Here is a 19,284-nt window from a genome sequence, read left to right as displayed (position 1 = left end):
CAGACCCATTGACTAAGCCTCTTCCACGAGCAAAACATGATCAGCACCAAGACTCCATGGGTGTTAGAATCATTACTGTGTAATCTAGATTATTGACTCTAGTGCAAGTGGGAGACTGAAGGAAATATGCCCTAGAGGAAATAATAAATTTATTAATTATTTCCTCATATCATGATAAATGTTTATTATTCATGCTAGAATTGTATTAACCGGAAACATAATACATGTGTGAAAACATCGACAAACTTAATGTCACTTGTATGCCTCTACTTGACTAGCTCAATAATCAATGATGGTTATGTTTCCTAACCATAGACATGTGTTGTCATTTGATTAACGGGATCACATCATTAGGAGAATGATGTGATTGACTTGACCCATTCCGTTAGCCTAGGACTTGATCGTTTAGTTTGTTGCTATTGCTTTCTTCATGACTTATACAAAGTTCCTACAACTATGAGATTATGCAACTCCCGTTTACCGGAGGAACACTTTGTGTGCTACCAAACGTCACAACGTAACTAGGTGATTATAAAGGAGCTCTACAGGTGTCTCTAAAGGTACATGTTGAGTTGGCGTATTTCGAGATTAGGATTTGTCACTCCGATTGTCGGAGAGGTATCTCTAGGCCCTCTCGGTAATTCACATCACTATAAGCCTGGCAAGCAATGTAGCTAATGAGTTAGTTATGGAATGATGTAGTACATAACGAGTAAAGAGACTTGCCGGTAACGAGATTGAACTAGGTATTGGATACTGATGATCGAATCTTGGGCAAGTAACATACCGATGACAAAGGGAACAACGTATGTTGTTATGCGGTTTGATCGATAAAGATCTTCGTAGAATATGTAGGAGCCAATATGAGCATCCAGGTTCCGCTATTGGTTATTGACCGAGAACAGTTCTAGGTCATGTCTACATAGTTCCCGAACCCGTAGGGTCCGCACGCTTAACATTATGATGACAGTTTTATTATGAGTTTATAAGCTTTGATGTACCGAAGGTTGTTCGGAGTCCCGGATGTCCGAAATGGTCGAGACATAAAGATTTATATATTGGACGACTATATTCGGACACCGGAAGTGTTCCGGGTGATTTCAGAGAAAACCGGAGTGCCGGAGGGGTTACCGGACCCCCCCGGGAAGTATTGGACCTTAGTGGGCCTGAGGGGAGAGAGAGGGCAGCAGCCCAGGAGGTGGCGCCCCCCCCCCCATGGGAAGTCCGAATTGGACTAGGGGAGGGGGCGCGACCCCTCTTTCGCTCTCCCTCTCCCTCTCTTTCCTTCTCCCTTCCTCCTTCCTAGTGGGACTAGGAAATGGGAGTCCTACTCCCACTAGGAGGAGGACTCCCCCCTCCTTGGCGTGCCCCCTAAGGCCAGCCGGCCTCCCCCCTTGCTCCTTTATATACGGGGGCAGGGGGGCACCCCAAGACACACAAGTTGATCATCGTGATCGTTCCTTAGCCGTGTGCGGTGCCCCCCTCCACCATATTCCACCTCGGTCATATCGTTGCGGTGCTTAGGCAAAGCCCTGCGTCGGTAGAACATCATCATCGTCACCACGCCGTCATGCTGACGGAACTCATCCCCGATGCTATGCTGGATCGGAGCCCGGAGATTGTCATTGAGCTGAACGTGTGCTGAACTCGGAGGTGCCATACGTTCGATGCTTGGATAGGTCGGATCGTGAAGAAGTACGACTACATCAACCGCGTTGTCATAACGCTTCCGCTTACGATCTACAAGGGTACGTGGACAACACTCTCCCTCTTGTTGCTATGCATCACCATGATCTTGCGTGTGCGTAGGATTTTTTTTGAAATTACTACGTTTCCCAACAGTCAAGACATACCAAGTACCCATCACAAACTCATCTCCCTTGCATTACATTATTTGCCATTTGCCTCTCATTTTCCTCTCCCCCAATTCACCCTTGCCATTTTATTTGCCCTCTCTTTCCCAATCTCCTCTGTTTTTCGCTTGGCTTTTTGTTTGCTTGTGTGCTGGATTGCTTGTTGCGATGGCGCAAGATAATACCAAGTTGTGTGACTTTTCCAATACCAATAACAATGATTTCCTTAGTACTCTGATTGCTCCTCTTAATGATGTTGAGTCTTGTGAAATCAATGTTGCTTTGATGAATCTTGTTATGAAAGATCAATTTTCCGGCCTTCCTAGTGAAGATGCTACTACCCATCTAAACAACTTTGTTGATTTGTGTGAGATGCAAAAGAAGAAAGATACGGATAATGATATTGTTAAATTGACGTTATTTCCATTTTCACTTAGAGATCGTGCTAAAGTTTGGTTTTCGTCTTTGCCTAAGAATAGTATGGATTCGTGGAATAAGTGCAAAGATGCTTTTATCTCTAAGTATTTTCCTCCCGCTAAGATCATCTCTCTTAGGAACGATATTATGAATTTTAAACAACTTGATCATGAGCATGTTGCCCAATCTTGGGAAAGAATGAAATTGATGATTTGCAATTGCCCTACTCATGGTTTGAATTTATGGATGGCCATACAAAATTTTTATGCCGGATTGAATCTTTTAGATTCGGCCACGCGAGGCACCTTTATGGAAATAAACTTAGAAGAATCTACTAAACTCCTTGATAATATTGTGGATAATTATTCTCAATGGCACACCGAAAGATCTACTAGTAAAAAAGTGCATGCTATAAAAGAAAATAATGTTTTGAGTGGAAAGATGGATGAACTTATGAAATTGTCTGCTACTAAGAGTGCTCCTATTGATCCCAATGATATGCCTTTGTCTACTTTGATTGAGAATAATAATGAATCTATGGATGTGAATTTTGTTGGTAGGAATAATTTTGGTAACAATGCTTATAGGGGAAACTTTAATCCTAGACCGTTCCCTAGTAATTCCTCTAATAATTAAGGAAATTCCTACAATAATTCTTATGGAAATTTTAATAAGATGCCCTCTGATTTTGAGAATAATGTTAAAGAATTTATGATCTCTCAAAAGAATTTTAATGCCTTGCTTGAAGAAAAAATGTTTAAAGTTGATGATTTGGCTAGGAATGTTGATAGACTTTCGCTTGATGTTGATTCTTTGAAACTTATATCTACTCCTCCTAAGCATGATATCAATGAGTCTCTCAGAGCTATGAGAATTTCCATTGATGAGTGAACAGAGAGAACCGCTAGATTGCGTGCTAAGAAAGATTGCTTTGTAAAAGCGTGTTCTTCTAGTTTCCATGAAAATAATGATAAAGATCTAAAAGTTATTGATGTGTCCCCTATTAAATCCTTGTTTTGCAATATGAATCTTAATAATGATGGGACTGGAGATGAGTCAACTTTAGTTAAAAGGCATCCCAATGATTCAGAGTTTTTAGATCTTGATGCTAAATTTGGTAAAAGTGGGATTTGAGAGGTCAAGACTTTAAATAGCATTGAACCCACTATCTTGGATTTCAAGAATTTAATTATGATAATCGTTCTTTAGTAGATTGTATTTCCTTGTTGCAATCCGTGTTCAATTCTCCTCATGCTTATAGTCAAAATAAAGCTTTTACCAAACATATTATTGGTGCCTTGATGCAATCTTATGATGAAAAACTTAATTTGGAAGTTTCTATACCTAGAAAACTTTATGATGAGTGGGAACCTACTATAAAGATTACAATAAAAAGATCATGAGTGTTATGCTTGGTGTGATTTGGGTGCTAGTGTTTCCACGATTCCGAAAACTTTATGTGATATTCTAGGTTTCCTTGATTTTGATGATTGCTCTTTAAATTTGCACCTTGGGGATTCCACCATTAAGAAACCTCTTTAAATTCTTGATATAGATTGCAATCTTTCATGTCCTATTATTGTTGGTAAGCCTTTTCTTAGAACGATTGGTGCGATTATTGATATGAAGGAAGGGAATATTAGATTCCAATTTCCATTAAGGAAAGGCATGGAGCACTTTCCAAGAAAGAAAGTTAAATTACCTTATGAATCTATCATGTGAGCTACTTATGAATTGAGTGCCAAAGATGGCACTACTTAGATCTATCCTTGCTTTTATGCCTAGCTCGGGGCCTTAAACAATAGTGCTAGTTGGGGGGCAACCCAATTTTATTTTTGTTTTTTGTTTTTGCTTCTCTCTAGTAATAATTTTTTCACCTACCTTCTGTTTAGATGTGTTTTCATGTTTTGATTGGTGTTTGTGCCAAGTAGAACCTATAGGATAACGTACGGTGATAGTTAATTTGATTCTGGTGAAAACCAGAAACTTTGAGCGCACGAAAATAATTTTAGTAATTCACAGAAATGTGCTTCTGCATTGATTATTTTTGTTGTCGATCAATAGTCAAATTGCCCAGGACTTCCTATTTTGGTAGGAGTTTTAGAGTTCCAGAAGTATTCAAGAGTTACAGATTGCTACAGACTTTTCTATTTTTGACAGATTCTGTTTTTCATGTGTTGTTTGCTTATTTTGATGCATCTATGGCTAGTATGTAGGGGTATGAACCATAGAGAAGTTGGAATACAGTAGGTTTAACATCAATATAAATAAAGAATGAGTTCATTACAATACCTTATGTGGTGGTTTTGCTTTCTTACACTAACGGAGCTTATGAGATTTCTTGTTGAGTTTTGTGTTGTGAAGTTTTCATGTTTTGGGTAAAGATTTGATGAATTATGGAATAAGGAGTGGAAAAAACCTAAGCTTGGGGATTCCCATGGCACCCCAAGACATTCAAGGATAACCAAAAGCCTAAGCTTGGGGATGCCCCGGAAGGCATCCCCTCTTTCGTCTTCTCTATCAGTAACTTTACTTGGAGCAATACTTTTATTCGCCACATGATATGTGTGTTTTGCTTGGAGCGTCTTGTATGATATTAGTCTTTGATTTTTAGTTTACCACAATCATCCTTGCTGTACACAACTTTTGGGAGAATCCCACTTGATTTAGAATTTATTAGAATACTCTATGTGCTTCACTTATATCTTTTGAGCTAGATAGTTTTGCTCTAGTGCTTCACTTATATCTTTTAGAGCATGGCGGTGGCTTAATTTTGTAGAAATTGTTGATCTCTCATGCTTCAGTTATATTATTTTGAGAGTCTCTTAGAACAGCATGGTATTTGCTATGGTTATAAAATTGGTCCTAGAATGATGGGCATCCAAGTTGGGTATAATAAAAACTATCATACGAAGTCAATTGGATGCTATGATCAATTTGATGCTTGATAATTGTTTTGAGATATAGAGGTGGGGATATTAGAGTCATGCTAGTTGGGTGATTATGAATTTAAATAATACTTGTGTTGAAGTTGGTGATTCCCGTAGCATGCTGATACGTCTCCAATGTATCTACTTTTCCAAACACTTTTGCCCTTGTTTTGGACTCTAACTTGCATGATTTGAATGAAACTAACCTAGACTGACGTTGTTTTCAGCAGAATTGCCATGGTATTATTTTTGTGTAGGAAACAAAAGTTCTCGGAATGACCTGAAAATCAACGGAGGAACTTTTCAGAAAATATAAAAAATACTGGCGAAAGAATCAAGGCCAGGGGGCCCACACCTGTCCACGAGGGTGGGGGCGCGCCCCTCCCCCTGGACGCGCCCCCCGCCTCATGGGCCCCCTGGGGCTCCACGGACCTCAACTTCAACTCTATATATTTGCTTTTGTGGAGAAAAAAAATCAGAGAGAAAGTTTCATCGTGTTCTACGATACGGAGTCGCCGCCAAGCCCTAATCTCTCTCGGGAGGGCTGATCTGGAGTCCGTTCGGGGCTCCGGAGAGGGGGATTTGTCGCTATCGTCATCATCAACCATCCTCCATCACCAATTTCATGATGCTCGCCGCCATGCATGAGTGATTCCATCGTAGGCTTGATGGACGGTGATGGGTTGGATGAGATTTACCATGTAATCAAGTTAGATTTGTTAGGGTTTGATCTCTGGTATCCACTATGTTTTGAGATTGATGTTGCTATGACTTTGCTATGCTTAATGCTTGTCAGTAGGGCCCGAGTGCCATGATTTCAGATCTGAACCTATTATGTTTTCATGAATATATGTGAGTTCTTGATCCTATCTTGCAAGTCTATAGTCACCTATTATGTGTTCTGATCGGACAACCCCGAAGTGACAATAATCAGGATACTTCTCGTTAATGACCGTAGTTTGAGGAGTTCATGTATTCACTACGTGTTAATGCTTTGGTCCTGTACTCTATTAAAAGGAGGCCTTAATATCCCTTAGTTTCCATTAGGATCCCGCTGCCACGGGAGGGTAGGACAAAAGATGTCATGCAAGTTCTTTTCCATAAGCAGGTATGACTATATTCGGACTACATGCCTACATTACATTGATGAATTGGAGCTAGTTCTGTGTCACCCTATGTTATAACTATTACATGAGGAATCACATCCGACATAATTATCCATCACTGATACAATGCCAACGAGCTTTTCACATATTGTGCTTTGCTTATTTACTTTACCTTTGCTACTTTTACAATTACTACAAAACTGCTATTGTTACTTTTATCACTGTTATCATTACTTCCATACTACTTTGCTACTAAATACTTTGCTGCAGATACTAAGTTATCCAGGTATGGTTGAATTGACAACTCAATTGCTAATACTTCAGAATATTCTTTGGCTCCCCTGAAAGTGTGTTATATCGACTAGAGGCGGGTGAATAGCCGATTTTTATGAATTCTTCACTGAGGAATTTGCTGGTGAGGAAATTCCTTAGCGAAGAACTACTTGCAGCAGAATAAGTACTCAAAAGTAAACATAACAGAACACAAGCATAGTCATCATGATGAAATGAAGACAGGCATAGAGTACAGAGAGCGTAAACACAGGATAACACTGGATGAAGACAGACAGACTGAAGAAATTGAAATGAGGAAATTGAGAAAGTCTTCAGTCAAAGTCTTCAAACAGATATGAACAGGCACACAACAAATGAAATGAGGAAATGAAAGAGTTGAGGAAATAGAACCAATAAGCTTGGTGAAGACAATGATTTGGTAGACCAGTTCCAACTATTGTCTCCATTGTACGTCTGTTTGGAGCGGCAAGGTATTTAAACCTAAGGACACACAGTCCCGGACACACAGTCCTCACTGTATTCTCCTTGAGGTAAGGTCACACAGACCTCGCCCAATCACTCTTGGTAATTCTTCATGTGACTTCCAAACCTTCACAGACTCGGTCACTCGGCGATCCACAATTCCTCTTGGATGCTCTAGACCATGACGCCTAACCGTCTGGAAGAAGCACAGTCTTCAAAGGTAACAAGCGACGGATCCACGCAGGATCAATCTCTTCAGTGATGCTCAATCACTTTGGGTTTGAAGGTGTTTGGGTTTGGGTTTTCCTCACTCGATGATTTTCGCTCAAAGTCCTCGGAGGATGGGATGCTCTCAAACGACAAGTGTCAGTTTCTCTCGGAGCAGCCAACCAGCTAATGGTTGTAGGGGCGGCTGTTATAGCCTAGGGAGCAGCCCGACATGATAAGACATAAATGCCCTTCAATGATATGACCATTAGGTGGGTAGATGTTTTGGGACAGCTGGCGCATAGCACAACAACAATCGGAATTTTGACTCTCAAATTCCTCAGGGCTATCATGTTCCTCATTTTGTAGGCAATCGGCAGTGGCGAATTCCTAACTCTTCAGTCAGAAAAAATTCCTCAGCAACCAGAAGAACTTCGTCTCTGTTACTGAAGAAATTGACTGAACTGTATGAGATTTCCAATGGCTTCAATCGAAGGGATTGGTAGGTGTAGGATTTTGAGTTGAGAATCTCATGGAAATTTTTCCTTAGTATTTCCTCGACCGCCTTAACGGTATGGTGTTTGCTATGACTCACGAAAGAGAAAATGAAACTACGAAAACAAAAGTCTTCATGCTTCATGTTCCTCGAATGAATGCCTAGTCTTCAAGGTCACACCAATTTCTTCACTTTCAAAGTGTTCAGAAATACAAAGTCTTCAGTCGAAGAACTTCTTTTTTAGGGGTCGACTTTCTCTGGAAATATCAAACTCCTCATAGACTTATAGACCTGTGCACACTCACAAACGCATCAGTTCCTTAACCTATAAGTCTTCAATACACCAAAATCACTAAAGGGCACTAGATGCACTTACAATCTCCCCCTTTTTGGTGATTGATGACAATATAGGTTAAGTTTTCAACCGGGATAAACATATGAAGTGTAAATACTGATATTGAGGAATTTGATTGCAAGATATAGAAGAACTCCACCTGAAGATATGCATAGTGAGGAATTTGCTTTTGAAGCAATTCACACTTGAAGAGTATAATCATGGAGATCTCCCCCCATATCTTGTAATTCATACACGCATTTGACATATAATATCAGGAATTTGAAATGCATTATGAAATATGGTGACTTATGTAATTCAGCATGCGTGCATTGACATTAATGAGTAATAAGCATGCAGAATAACTCAGCAAAGTCATCACAAGAACAAGAGTTATAACTTAGCAAAAAAACGCCCATATAAGATAGACCTCGTTTGAAGACTAACTCAAATTTCTCCCCCTTTGTCATCGACTGACCAAAAGGGTTGAACATGAGGACTAACGCCCCTGAAGAATATCATGATGATGGAGGAGAGCCAGTGTTGTTGGGGTCGTGTGTCATTGTAGGGCCTGCCGCAGTGTCCTCCAAGTCTTCATACTCGTATGTGTCACGTGATGAAGAAAACGAACTGGCTACCAAGGGAGGAACCTTGACCTTCTTGTATTTCTTCGGTGGAGGAGCAGACCTGTCAAAATCTTCCTTGAAACCCATTTGCTTTAGATCTTCTTCACCATAGAGATGTGACAGAATAGCCCAGGTGCGAGCGAAGACTTCATGGAGGTAGTAATGGTTTCTTCTTCACTGCATTGTGTGTAGCAGTCATGTTGTGAAGAATAGAACCAAACTGACGCTTAACCCATTTGTGGTTTCGATCCACCTTCTGGTGAAGACTAATAAGTAGCTCACGGTTAGGCATCACACGAGGAGTAGTGGCTTGAGGATTTGACTTGGGTGCATTAGCCACAGAATCATGAGTGGCAGAGTCATCATTGGTGGAATAAGATGCAGCTTTGCAAAACTGACCATCCAATGGACGAATGCCTTCATCAATAACAGCCGGTGCCTTGCCCTTCTCTTCAGCTAAGGAATATGTCCGCTTGAGGACTTCAATCATGGGCAAGTAGCTGAGGTGATTTTGAAAACCAGCTTTGTAGTGAAGACCTTGTTCTGAGGAATCTCATAATCCAAGGAGCATAAGGCTTTATCTCAAACGGAGAAAGTGCAACATTTGCCAGAGTCGTCATGAAGAAATCATGATAATTGATAGGGATGCCATGCATGATGTTGAATAGCAGATTCTTCATGATGCCAACAATTTCCTCATCAGATGAGTCGTGGCCTTTGATAGGACTCAAAGTCTTTGTCAGAATGCGGTAGACTGTTCTTGGCACATACATAATTCCTGCACGAGGAATTTTGTCCTTGGGGCTTGACCGGGCTTCAGAAGCTTCATTAGCACTTGCATGTAATGAGCAGTAAGTTCAGGTTCTTGGTACAGACAATGAGCAACTTTAGGTGGAGGACTGATTGGCAGGGCATGAAGTAATTCAGAGTCCGGTGCCTTATAATGAGTGTTTTCGGTCATCCAGTCCAACACCCAAGTGTTGATATCGCCAGCATCACCTGTGACGTGCAGCGTTGCGTAGAACTAAAGAATAAGGTCTTCATTCCAATCAACAATGTCAGAGCAAAAGTTGAGCAGTCCTGCATCATGAAGCACACTAAGGACTTGAGAGAAGCAAGACATTGATTCCATATCCACGTGAGGAATATGCTCATGGTCGAAGAATTTGTCTTCGTTGAAAAACAGTGAAGAATAGAAGTTGGCCTGGCTGGCAGTCCAAAAGCGCTTCCTTCTAAGACGAGCAGAGTCATAAGGATTGAATTCAATGAAGAAAACAAGCTCGCTTAAGAAGTCATCAGCCTTGAATTTCTGCTTCTTTGCGAAGGGATCCTTTGGCTTGGGCTGAGGAGTATCAGTCAATTTCATCACCACCTCAGGAATCACAATCTCAGGATCAACAGGCTGAGGAATTTCAGGCTCTTCTTCAGCTGCAACCTGGGTCTTCAATTCTTCATTAACATTTTCATCAGCACTAGTGGCTGGAATTTCTTCATGGACATATGGGGTTGCACGAGGTTCTTCAGATCCCATTTATACTTCAGTGGTGACAGGGGACTGAGGAAATGATTGAAGTGGGGTGAATAGTGGAGAGTTGGGGTGCTGACTTTCCCAAAAGTCATCATTCAGCACGGGTGTGGTACAGCCAATGTCCACATCCTCATCTTCCTTTTCTTTAACGCCGGCCTCTTCAGCAGTAAACTGTGGCATAGGCAAGGAGACAATTGGTGTTGAAGGGATTGCATCCACTTCAATTTCTTCATCCAATTGTTCTAACGAAGCGGCAGAAGGAATTTCTTCACCTGATTCACTTGGAATCACATAATCTTCATCAAAAGGAATAAGGTCCTTTGATGGCATGAAAGAGACAGGAACGGCATCAATTGGGTTGTCAATTGAGCTTGTCAAAGGCTTCATCTTCTTTGGAGCTAAAGAATCTGATGAAGTTGATGCCTTCCTTTTCTTCACAGCTGCACGCTCTGCAGCCTTGGTCTTCTTCACATCTGATGCAGATGGAAGGATTGGAGTTGGCATTGGTGCAGAGGAGTTTGGTTCATTTTCTTCACGCACAACTGATGCAATTGCCTTGACTTCTTCATTTTCTTCAAACGCACCACTAGTGGATGCCCTGGCAATTTCTTTAGCGGCTGGAATGCAGTCATCAGCCCTGGTACTGTCATTTTCTTTAGCAGCATGACTGTCATCAGCCGTGCTGGCATGTTGTTCAGTAGTCTGTGCAGATGCATCAGCCTGAGGATTTTCTTGTTGCATTGGGGCTACAACATTTGAAGTGAATTTATCACTAACCTTCACAAATCTGACTTTGGCTCCAAGCCAATCAGCATAGTAGCAATCAAGTTCATCACTTAGTTGATTGATCTCAGCTTGTAAGGCAACGAATTATTCAGGGGAAAGATTGAGGACGTTGTCCTTTAGGTAGCGCTGCTTCTTGTACTACGCTTTCTTCACTCTTCTTCCTTCTTCAAATTTCCATTTTTCTTCTTCAATGAAGGCAATCAAAACATGAATTTGACCAGGAGTGAGGTTCATCTCCGTCAAAGGCGTGTTTGGGTCCTTGTGCCATAGATCGATGAAATCTAGGATCAACTTCAGATCCAGTAACATTAGCACATTGCTGCCTTCGGCTCTAGCAGCCCTGGCCTGCCTGTCTCTGATGATTTCGTCAAGTTCTTCATCATCAGCCTCATCATCATCAGAGGGAACTTGAAAGGTGACCTGCTTCTTGTGAGGACTTGGTGAGGGCCTCGTCCAGCAATGGCCTTTTTCTTCAGCAAAGAGGGGCCAGTTGAGGAATTTGGTGGAGCTGAGGAACTTGCAGATGCTCCTGAGGCAAGTGAGATGCCTGTAGTCCTTTGGCACATGGCGAGATGCATAGGTGCAGAGGATTTAGTTGGAGCAGCTGAGGACATTGTTGGAGGAGCTGAGGACTCTGAAGGAGGACGAGCAGTTTGAGGGCCATGGCTTCTTGGCCATGGCCTTCTTCGGCTTGCCTGCAGAGGCCTCAGCAGCGGTAGCAGTAGCAGCAGAGTCTTTATTGAATTTCCTCACTGATTCCTTTGCCAGTTTGGCCAGTTTGGCCTAGCGCTTTGCCCATTCATCAGGATAATCCTCACCGCCCTTGAGGCTGATGGGATCTGCCAATCGGCCAGATGCCAACGGAGGTCTTGGGCATGGAGGGTTGAGAGTGAATTTCTTCATATACTTGGGAGTAACATATATGTACTCCCTCCATTCCCGTGCCCATTGTCGTGGTTCTAAGTCTGACAATAGAAATGGGGGTAGGTATGGAGAGGCAAGATCTTAGCTATGGTGAAGATGTACACACGAGGTTTACGAGTTCAGGCCCTTCTTGGAGGAAGTAACAATCCTACGTCTCGGTGCCCGGAGGCGGTCGATTGGATTATGTGTGTTGTGTTACAGGGGGTGCGAATCCTTGTCCCAGAGGAGGGGGGTGGCTTATATATAGTGCACTAGGACCCCAGCCAACCTCCATTACGAAGGGCTTAATGTACATAAAGTGAGGGCGTTACAGGTAATGGCAATCTTAAATACTATTAATGCTCATGAAGAAGGAGTGAATGCCCGGCCGTTGTTTGTTCTTCCGACTCCTGGTCTTCGATATAGTCGAGTAATTCCCCATATAGTCGAGTGACGGTGGGGAATGATGGTCGAATGATTTGGTTGTCGAGTGGATTCTTGGTATTCTTATCTTTTGGGGTAGTGACCTTGGGTAGGACGTGTAGGTCATGCCTATGACCCTACCCCAAGTCTGTATCCTCATCAGCAGCCCCCGAATGGATTGAGGTGCGAATGCAGAGTAGGCTGAAATTGAACCTGTTCCGAGCTTCGGGACCTCGCGAGTGCTTTTTGCAAGTCCGAATACTTGCGTCGGTATTCGGTGTCGACTCAGTCGCCTTGATCCATTCAGTGGACAGTCGAGTGAACTGGTGACCTCATGTGCTGAATGTCGTGCTGGAGTGCGGGATCCTGGGCGCGATTGCTTGCTTTGTATCCCAGATTTCGGGGGATACGAAATTTCGGGGAAGCGCGCCGGATGGGGAGTGCCGAAGCGGGCAGAGCGGATAAACAGTGATTCCTCAATTCCCGCGCCGCCTTTTTCGCCATGTACGCTGCGCGCGACTGTTGCGGGATTTGACGGGATCGCCTGGTCCCACGCGTGAGCAACTCAGAAACAATCTCTTATAAGCTGACCAGACCGAGGCATCTGCACTATGCACTTCTTCTCTTCCTTCTTCTTTCTCCTCTTCTCCGCCACACCTTATTCTTCTGCTCTGACGCCGCTGCCCCGTCGCCATGGTGAAGGACAAGACGGCGGCGCTAGAGCACGCGAAGAAGATGAAGGAGGTGGCGAAGGGCAAGAAGCAGCAACGCGGGTCGTCGTCGCGCGCGGGGCTGCCGCCGGGCTGGATCCAGGGCGACTGGATCTGGTCTTTGATTCGGCAGGCGGACCTGGATGAGCTGGCGGAGTCGGGGTTAATCGCCAAGGGAGCGGCAAGGTTGCCGGAGGGGGAGATGAGTCCTCAGCCTCGACCGGGTGAGTGTGTCCTGGTCGCCACCCATGTCGACCGTGGTTTTTCACTTCCCCCGCATCCTTTCTTCCGGGGGTTCCTGAACTTTTTCGGTGCTCAACTCCACCATCACGTACTTAGCTGCTTTTGTGTCGATGTGTGAGAACTTCTTGGGGTGTCGACCGCACTAGGGTCTTTTCAAACACATCTTCACCATTCGTTCCCAATCGGTAAAAAGGCGAAATCGAGTGACTCGAAAACCCATGTTATCCAGATGTGTGGGGGTTTAGGTATTCAAAAGAGGAAAGGAAGTGCCTTTCCTGCCATGACTCTTCCTGACTCCATTAGAGGTTGGCAGTCGGCTTGGTTCTATTGCCAAGATGTCGCGGCTCCAGGTGAATCGACCGGCCATCCCCACTTCTCATTTGACCGAGTCCAGACTCCTGCTCCACTGAAAGTGACTACTGGCGAGACCATGGAGACGAGGATGTTGGTGGATAGGGTGGTTCATCTTATCAATGATGGCGTTACGGGTCTGGATCTGTTGCAGGTGTTCCTCAGTCGATGCATCCAGCCTCTCCAGGCTCGCGGTCACCCGATGTGGCTGTATTCCGGACCGGACGACACCGCTCGGGTCCATGCAAAAGAAGTGCCATCTGAAATGGTAGCTTTGTGGCTAAGGAGCATCACAGGCAATTAGGACAATCCCAGAGGATCTAAGCGAGTTGTTCCCTTTAGCTGCCTAAACCCACCCGACAAAGTATGCTTTTGTTCCGACTGCTTCTCATTCATGCTCCGACTGCACTTGATATTGACCGACTCTCATTCGCCCAATTTTTTCTGCAGGTGTTCACTAAGATGCATTCGATGCCCAATGGTGAACAGGCTTTGGAACAGGCCCAGGAGGGGGAGGACAGCGCGAAAGATATTGCCGAGTGGGATTCTCAAGGAGACGACGAGGAAGAGGAGAGCAAGGAGTCGGACGAGGAGGAGGAAGTCGACTCGCCACCGTGCTCCGAACGTCAATCCAAACAGCAGCATGATCATGCTGGCGGGCGCGGGAAAAGCATGGGTCCGAGTGCCAATACTCAGAAGCACACTCAGACATCGACTCCGGAGCCGACGGAGAAGGTGGCCAAGAAGCCTAAAGTTGATCCCTCCAAGGCCCGGAAGACATTGCCGCGAATCAAGATGGACGTCCTCGTTGCCTCAGGGTGGGTACCTTGTTTGTGTTTCCGTCAGACAAATGAAAGTTTTCTTGATCTGACCGACCAATTCTTGTGTCTTTCCAGCCCCACCTTTGCTGCCACTGACATGGACGTTGACAAGGCACCAGGAGACGAAGAGGCGACCTCACGAGCTGGTAAGTTCGTTCGACCGAGTTCTGTTTAGTCGAGTGGATGGCCAATTGACTGAAAACTTGACACTTCTCTTCTTATGTAGCTTGATGACCCGCAAGTATAGGGGATCTATCTTAGTCCTTTCGATAAGTAAGATTGTCGAACCCAACAAGGAGCAGAAGGAAATGATAAGCGGTTTTCAGCAAGGTATTCTCTGCAAGTACTGAAATAAGTGGTAACAGATAGTTTTGTGATAAGATAAATGGTAACGAGCAACAAGTAACAAAAGTAAATAAAGTGCAGCAAGGTAGCCCAATCCTTTTTGTAGCAAAGGACAAGCCTAGACAAACTCTTATAATAGGAAAATCGCTCCTGAGGACACATGGGAATATCGTCAAGCTAGTTTTCATCACGCTCATATGATTCGCGTTCGGTACTTTGATAATTTTGATATGTGGGTGGCCGGTGCTTGGGTACTGCCCTTACTTGGACAAGCATCCCACTTATGATTAACCTCTATTTCAAGCATCCGCAACTACAACAAAATTATTATGGTAAACCTAACCATAGCATGAAACATATGGATCCAAATCAGCCCCTTACGAAGCAACGCATAAACTAGGGTTTAAGCTTCTGTCACTCTAGCAACCCATCATGTACTTATTACTTCCCAATGCCTTCCTCTAGGCCCAAATAATGGTGAAGTGTTATGTAGTCGATGTTCACATAACACCACTAGAGGTTGGACAACATACATCTCATCAAAATATCGAACGAATACCAAATTCACATGACTACTAATAGCAAGACTTCTCCCTTGTCCTCAGGAACAAACGTAACTACTCAAAAAGCATATTCATGTTCATAATCATAGAGGTAATATTGTGCATAAAGGATCTGAACATATGATCTTCCACCAAATAAACCAACTAGCATCAACTACAAGGAGTAATCAACACTACTAGCAACCTACTAGCACCAATCCCGGACTTGGAGACAAGAATTGGATACAAGAGATGAACTAGTGTTTGGAGATGAGATGGTGTTGATGGAGATTGCCCTCTCCCGATGAGAGGAGCGTTGGTGATGACGATGGTGATGATTTCCCCCTCTCGGAGGGAAGTGTCCCCGGCAGAATAGCTCTGCCGGAGCCCTAGATTGGTTTCGCCAAGGTTCCGCCTCGTGGCGGCAGAGTCTCGTCCCGAAAGGTTCTCTGCTATTTTTTTCTTGTCGAAAGACTTCATATGGGAGAAGATGGGCGTTGGAGAGCCACCAGGGGGCCCATGAGGTAGGGGGGTGCGCCCAGGGGGGCGCTCCCCACCATCGTGAGCAGGGTGTGGGCCCCCTGGCCTTCATCTTTGGCGATGATTTTTCTTTATTTATTTTAAGGTGTTCCATGGAGTTTCAGGACTTTGGAGTTGCACAGAATAGTCCTTCAATATTTGTTCCTTTTCCAGCCCAGAATCCCAGCTGCCGGCATTCTCCCTCTTCATGTAAACCTTGTAAAATAAGAGAGAAAAGCCATAAGTATTATGACATAACGTGAAATAACAGCCCATAATGCAATAAATATCGATATAAAAGCATGATGCAAAATGGACGTATCAACTCCCCCAAGCTTAGACCTCGCTTGTCCTCAAGCGAAAAGCCGATAACAATAAATATGTCCTCATGTTTAGAGGTAGACGCGTCGATAAAAATAAAATACGGACATGAAGGCATCATGATTACTTCATAACAGCAACATATATAAATTTTGTCATATGATTACTCATGTTCAAGTGATGATCTTCTCACAAAGCCAAAGTATGAATTAGAAACTTTATTGGGTACCAACAATTATAATCTCAGTCATTGAAGCAATTGCAATTTATCATAACATCGGAAAGAGTCTATGTCAGAGCTTAAAAGCAAGTCCACATACTCAACTATCACTTAGTCCTTCATAATTGCTAACACTCACGCGATACTTGTGGTTACAGAGTTTTAATCGGACACAGAGAAAGATAGGGGCTTATAGTTTTTGCCCCACAACCTTTTACGTCAAGGGTAATGTCAACAATAATAATTCACGCTCCCCCACATCCAGTTAGATATATATATCATGTTCTTTCCAACATGCTGAGCTTGCCAAAGGATAAAATGAAAAAGGAAGGGTGAAGATCACCGTGACTCTTGCATAGGGTAGAGGATAATAATAAAAGATAGGCCATTCGCAGAGGGTAGCAAAGGTTGTCATGTGCGTTTACGGTTGATGCACAAAATCTTAATGCAAAAGAACGTCACTTTACATTGCCCCTTGCATGTGAACCTTTATTATGGAGTTCGTCGCTTTTATTGCGTCCACAACAAGTTCGTGCAAAGTTTATTTTCTCCGCACTAATAAGTCATGCATATTTAGAGAGCAATTTTTATTGCTTGCACCGACAACAACTTACTTGAAGGATCTTACTCAATCCATAGGTAGATATGGTGGACTCTCATGGAAAAACTGGTTTAAGGGTATTTGGAAGCACAAGTAGTATTTCTACTTTGTGCTGATAAATGGCTAGCATGAGGGGGAAAAGCAAACTCAACACGTTAGAGGAACCATGACAACATACATTATCTCAGATATAAGAAAACATAACTCATTATGTTGTCTTGCTTGTCCAACATCAACTCTTTAGCATGTCATATTTTAATGAGTGCTCCCAATCATAAAAGATGTCAATGATAATATATCTATATGTGAAACCTCTCTTTCCTTATTACTTCCTATTAATTGCAACGATGACCAAAGCTATATTTGCCAACTCCCAACAACTCTAAATCATCATACTCTTTCTATGTGAAGTCATTACTTTCAATAAGATCAATATAAACTCTTGATTCTTTTTATTCTTTTTCTTCTAATCACCCAAGATCATGGCAAAATACTCAAGACCTTGACTCAACACTAATCTTTATTATATAGCTCACGGACTTGATTACAAAGTAGGATCATAAAGCAAAACTCAAAACTAGATCATGCCATGACTTTATTCTACTAAATCAAGATACTACTAATAGGATCAAACTAAGAAAAACTGTAAAGATAGGAGTTGTGATGGTGATACGGTAGCAGGGCACCTCCCCCAAGCTTGGCAGTTGCCAACGGGAGTGCCCATACCCAGATGATGATGTCTCCTTCTTTCTTGTTGGCGGTGGAGGTGTTGTCGATGATGGAGTTGTTGCATTTTTCTTCTCTAGCTTGCGTCTGAGGCTAAAATTTTCATCCCTCAGATCCTCATTCTCGAGCTCAACTTTCATTATCTTTTTGCATAGTGCTGCCTTGCTGTCCTGCAAGAAATGAGGTGGTATAGATTGAACCTTATGGAGTCTTGGCTTCTGGAACTCCACATGCATATCACCAGGTTGAGGTAGGGGATAGTCCTCTTCGTCGGAACTCGTTTCCTCCTTCCTCTTTGGATCATAGTGTTCTTCTTCCTCCGTGGTCCAGCCATAATGCTCCACATCCCCATATACCTTGGGATTTGCAATATAATCAGCCATGTAGCTCTCTCCCTCCGAATCTTGGGAAGACATCTTGCTCTAATCTGCAACAGCAATAGCTCGAAACAAAAACAGAGGATATTTGAGTGATACGAGAGTCAAAACCTTCAGGAGTATATATAATGAATTTTTACCGACCAAAATACGTCTCGTGCAAGGAAATTGTTTTGGAGTTGGTTTACTTACCGTACCACATACCTATTCCGTTTCGGGGTCTAGAACGTTCTGAAAAGTGTCCATTATGTATTCCTCCTGGGTTACGGTTTCAATAACAGTAGTTTCAACATTTATAGGATTACCTGAGATATAGTGTTTGATTCTTTGACCGTTCACCACCTTCGGATTTGTGCCTGCGAAGTTGTTGATTTTTATGGCACCGGAACGATAGACCTCCTTGATAACGTAAGGACCTTCCCATTTGGAGTGAAGTTTCCCTGCAAAAAATCTTAAACGGGAGTTGTATAGCAATACATAATCACCTACATTAAACTCACGCTTTTGTATCCTTTTATCATGCCACCTTTTAACTTTTTCTTTAAACAGCTTGGCATTTTCATAAGCTTGGGTTCTCCATTCATCAAGAGAGCTAATATCAAATAACCACCGGCAAGTTTGAAATCATTGTTGAGATCCTTAATAGCCCAATATGCCTTATGTTCTAGTTCGAGAGGTAAATGACATGCTTTTCAATAAACCATTTATACGGAGACATACCCATAGGATTTTTGTACGCAGTTCTATAGGCCCATAATGCATCATTCAGTTTTTTGGACCAATTCTTTCTAGACCTATTGACAGTCTTTTGCAAAATTAATTTGAGCTCTCTATTGCTCAATTCCACCTGACCACTAGACTGCGGGTGATATGGAGATGCAATTCTATGATTAACGTCGTATTTAGCAAGCATCTTACGGAAAGCACCATGAATAAAGTGTGAACCACCATCAGTCATTAAGTATCTAGGGACTCCAAACCTCAGAAAAATAACTTCCTTAAGCATTTTAATAGAAGTGTTACAATCAACACTAATAGTTGGAATAGCTTCTACCCACTTAGTAATTTAATCAATAGCAACTAAAATATGAGTGCAACCATTAGAGGCAGGAAAACGTCCCATATTTCGCGAAAAAAACGCCC

The sequence above is a fragment of the Triticum aestivum genome, chromosome 1B (assembly GCF_018294505.1).
Source record: "Triticum aestivum cultivar Chinese Spring chromosome 1B, IWGSC CS RefSeq v2.1, whole genome shotgun sequence".
In the NCBI taxonomy this organism is placed as follows: domain Eukaryota; kingdom Viridiplantae; phylum Streptophyta; class Magnoliopsida; order Poales; family Poaceae; genus Triticum; species Triticum aestivum.
The sequence above is the reverse complement of the archived record's forward strand: the minus strand, read 5'-3'. Positions refer to the sequence as shown.